Source organism: Solanum pennellii, chromosome 8 (genome assembly GCF_001406875.1).
Source record: "Solanum pennellii chromosome 8, SPENNV200".
NCBI classification, from domain to species: domain Eukaryota; kingdom Viridiplantae; phylum Streptophyta; class Magnoliopsida; order Solanales; family Solanaceae; genus Solanum; species Solanum pennellii.
This window is the reverse complement of record NC_028644.1, coordinates 60,534,228-60,539,638: the sequence shown is the minus strand read 5'-3', so window position 1 is coordinate 60,539,638 and position 5,411 is coordinate 60,534,228.

The following is a 5,411-nucleotide window of genomic DNA, read 5'->3' as shown; positions in this document are numbered from 1 at the left end:
AATATATATATATATATATATATATATATATATATAGAATTAGTTACTTGTCCTCCTTATTAAAATTAGGATTAATTACAAAAATCCCATCTTTTAGTTTACTTATTACCATTATTCCCTAAAAGTTTTACAAATATTGAAAATCCCTCATTTTTGCGCATCACATTAATGTATCTCGCACATCATATTAGTGCATCATGTATAAAATGTGCATCGCACATCAGATTAGTGTATCTCGATTCTCGAGCATCAGATTAGTGTATCTCGCGCATCGAATTAGTGTATCATGTATAAAATGTATATCAGATTAATGTATCATGTACAAAATGTAATGTATCTTACTTAACGATTAATGTATCTCGCGCATTAGATGAATGTATCAGCGCTTATATTATTGTATCCGTTTTGAGGGATTATTGTAATCATAAACTTTTAAGGGATAAATTGTAATTTTACCTTAAAAATATGTGATTTTTATAAATTTCCCAAATTAATAAATAGGCTAAAGTGATTATTAATTTTCACTTTTATCCTTAATAAACATGGAGAAAAATTAATGTGGTAAAAAAAAAGATAGTAGCATTGAGGTCAAAAAAATAGAAAAAAGATAATTTTATTATATTATCTTTTAACTTAATTAATTTCTTCTTTAAGTTGCGTAAAAAAACAAAACAAAAATTACATCACTAGTTTATGAGCTAAATACTTAGATACACTCTAGTTTTCAATATTATGAATCTTATCAAATTTTGGTGCGTCCAGACACGTATATCTCGAGATACATGAGCTCAAAATTATGTATAATTTGTTGTGGATACACCGTGTCCAAGTAAATTCACATGTAAGATACGGGATATATTTTAAAAATATATTTAATAAATAGTATATACGAAAAAGGCTAAATATACCTTTGTACAATTAGAAGTAGTTTAAATATACCTTTTGTTATACTTTTGAGTCACATATACCCCTAGGCCCTATTATATTCTCGATTCAAATATACTCTTCCACTATATTTTTGGAACAAATTTTCCCTTAAATTTAACGAGCAAACACATGTCAAGCTCTGAATAAATAACGTAACTCACTAATTTTAAATTTTCTATTTTTTTAAAAGTCTACCATTTAACCCAAAACAAATTATGGCGTTGAACTTACAATTGAAAGGGAAACATTAATCTAATCCATATAACTTGCTGAAATTGAGTTTTCTAATCTAATTATTCCAGGTCCACTTCATGAACATTAAACAAAAAAATCCACTAGCAACAGCCTATTATCCCTTGTATATGGCTAATTACATGGAGTATATAAATGTAAAAAAAAAAAAAAGTGATTCTATTTTCCTAGTAGACAAGACCTATTCATTAACTAACTATAGGAAATCAATTCTTCCATATGAATCCGTCCAATTATGTCATAAACACAATCAATATTATACACGAGTAATTCACTATATGTTTTTAATTAGCAAAACATATTTTGGAATTTGAAAAAATCAAAAATATTTTTCTAAAGTTCCTCTCTCTTGGTCTATTAGAGAGGGGCATGGTATACCTCAATTATGAACATGCAACCCATTATAATAATCACAAATATTCTATAGTATTGTCACCAACTAGAGTTATCACATACAAGCCGCAACGACTTTTATCTAGGCAAATTGTTAGAAAATTGGGATACATATAGTAAATAAAACTTATATTTAAAAATATCTTATAGTAGTATATATTCTACTTCCAAATTTTGTATTGGGTCGAAATTTCAGTCGAATAAGAACATCCTCATGTGTAGGGGTGTACATGACCAGATTGATTTGGGTTTTTCAAATATCAAATCAAACAGTTCGTGTAACAACTTTAAATTTATAAACAAAACCAAAATAATAAAATTCGGATTTTTTTGAGTTTTTCAACCTCGGGTTGGTTCGGATTTTTCAAATACCAAACCAAACCATTGTGTCAAATTTTTAAATTTATAAATCAGACCAAACTAATAAACTTCGGATTTTTCCAAAATTGTGGATTTTTTCGGTAAAGTTTGCATACAAACATATAATTAACTTGTACTCCAAATATTTTTTTAGTCCAATCAAAATACAATTATCTAAGGTGTTTCTTTAAAAAAAATAACACAATGAGTATTGATGACACGGAACTATTCAATAAAAAATAATAATGAATTCGTCATATAAAATAAATATTTTAAAGTCATATATACGCAAGATTAAAAATGATATACACAGGATATATACAGATATACACGTGATATACAATGATATCTTGCTAATGAAAATCAATTTAAAAGAGTTTAAATGAAACCTAAGCTTGAAGCTTCAAATTAACAATGGTGCATGGAACCATATCTCTTCTCTCAAATCTGATTTCCTAGTAAAGAAAGAGAAGAGGATTCAAGCCCAAAAAGTTGAGCCCAATTCCATAGCAAAAAGAAAAAAAAAAAGGACTTGCTGCACATGGGATTCAAACCCACGATGTAAAGGCACTTCTTTTTTTTAATGTGTGTGCGAACGCGCGTGTGTGAAATATCCTGTAACAAACTAAGGTTTGTATTGATTGTATAAGAAATTACAATCTTATAAAGAACAAAAAAGAAATGATTAAAGGAGATTTCAGACTGCTATTACAAATGACTAATAAAAATAACTCTAATTTCGTATAACGCACTTTATACGTAGACATCTTTAGTGGTGACTAGATTCGTAACATTTCTTTGGCCCAATTGTACACTAAATCAGTGAAACTCATGTGGTCACCAAAATGTTTAATCATGTGAGTTTAATTTGAATTTTATAATTCAACAATATATCAGGTACTAGTCTGCATATTCTAATTATATGGTCATTGACTTAAAAATAACATTAACTTACCTCAAGACCTTGGCTTAACTTTGCTCTTTCTAGTCCATCAAGAGTTCATAATTCACAATACAATTACAATAAACATGTCTCAACTTCATCATTACAAGTTCTCTATTTTTACTCAATAGTCTATAGGCAACTATATATGACTAATGCCATTTATCTTTGGATGATTCCACCCAATAAGTGAAATTTCAGATTTGATTTGTAAAAGAGAATCGCCTCTAAAAGATACTCGAGGAAAAAGTTACAGTCATTTGAAGTTACAACAAATATAACGTTAAAGGGGTATTTGTGAAAATTTGAACTTCAAACGGACTAAAACGCGCCTCCGATGTCCGATCGTGGCGATTCGTTTTTTCAATATGATTATTTTTTCGGTATCTACGTGAAAAAACACCACTCACGGCCATAGAACTTACAGTTTTACGTTTATCGGTTTTTGACCATATATAGGGCAAAATTATAATGAAAAAATGAAAGTTCAATCGGATAAATCGATTGAGTTTACCACGTAGATCTCGAAAAAATAAGCAACTTTAAAAAAACAATCGCCGATAAAAGATACTCGAGGAAAAAAGTTATGGTCATTTGAAGTTTCAACAAATGTAACGTTAAAGAGGTATTTGTAAAAATTTGAACTTCAAACAGATATAAAACACGCCTCCGATATCCGATCGAGGCGAATCTTTTTCCAATAATATTGTTTTTTCAATATATACGCGAAAAAATACCACTCACGGCCGTAGGACTTACAATTTTACGTTTATCGATTTTTGACCATATATAGGCAAAATTATAAGAAAAAAATGAAAATCAAATCGGATAAAGACATTGAGTTTACCACGTAGATTTCGAAAAAATAAGCAACTTTAAAAAAAGAATCACCTCTAAAAGATACTCGAGGAAAACATTACGGTCGTTTGAAGTTTCAACAAATGTAACGTTAAAGGGGTATTTGTGAAAATTTAAACTTCAAATTGACATAAAACGCGCCTATGATGTTCGATCGAGGCGATTCTTTTTTCCAATATCATTTTTTTTGATACGTACGCAAAAAACCACCACTCACGGCCATAGGGCTTATAGTTTTACGTTTATCGGTTTTGACCATATAAGGCAAAATTATAAGGAAAAAATGAATGTCAAATCAGAAAAAAAGATTGAGTTTACCACGTAGATCTCAAAAAAATTAAAGGAGTATTTGTGAAAATTTGAACTTCAAATGGACATAAAACACGCTTTGATGTCCGATCGAGATGATTTTTTTTCCAATATGATTATTTTTTCGATATGTACGCAAAAAAACACTACTCACGGCCATAGGACTTGTAGCTTTTATCGGTTTTTGACCTTATATAGGGCAAAATTATAAGGAAAAAATGAAAGTCAAATCGGATAAAGGGATTGAGTTTACCACGTAGACCTCAAAAAAATAAGCAACTTTTTGCCACTAAAAGATACTCGAGGAAAAAGTTACGTTCATTTTAAGTTTCAACAAATGACTTTAAAGGGGTATTTGTGAAAATTTGAAGTTCAAACGGACATAAAACGCGCCTCCGATTTTTGATCAAATTGATTTTTTTCCCAATATAATTATTTTTTAGATATCTACTCAAAAAAAAAAAAAGACACCAATCACGGCCATAGACTTATGGTTTTACATTTATCGGTTTTGACCTGATATAGGGCAAAATTATAAGGAAAAAATGAAAGTCAAATCGGATAAAGGGATTGAGTTTACCACGTAGACCTAAAAAAAAAAAATAAGCAACTTTTTCGCCACTAAAAGATACTCGAGAAAAAAGTTACGTTCATTTAAGTTTCAACAAATGTCCTTAAAGGGGTATTTGTGAAAATTTAAACTTCAAACAGATATAAAACACGCCTCCGATGTCCGATCGAGGCGAATTTTTTTCCAATAATATTATTTTTTCAATATCTACGCGAAAAAACACCACTCACGGCAATAGGACTTACAGTTTTACGTTTATCGGTTTTTGACCATATATAGGCAAAATTATAAGGAAAAAATGACAATCAAATCAGATAAAGACATTGAGTTTTACCACGCAGATCTCGAAAAAATAAGCAACTTTAAAAAAAGATACGCCTCTAAAAGATACTCGAGGAAAAAATTACGATCGTTTGAACGGACATAATACACGCCTTCGATGTCCGATCGGGGGGGTAGAGGCGCCCAGGCCCTACCCTACCCCCCGGCCTCGAGGCGCCCAGCCCCGAGGCCCTACCCTACCCCCCTCCTCTACCCCCCGGCCTCGAGGCGCCCAGCCCCGAGGCCCTACCCTACCCCCCTCCTCTACCCCCCGGCCTCGAGGCGCCCAGCCCCGAGGCCCTACCCTACCCCCCTCCTCTACCCCCCGGCCTCGAGGCGCCCAGCCCCGAGGCCCTACCCTACCCCCCTCCTCTACCCCCCGGCCTCGAGGCGCCCAGCCCCGAGGCCCTACCCTACCCCCCTCCTCTACCCCCCGGCCTCGAGGCGCCCAGCCCCGAGGCCCTACCCTACCCCCCT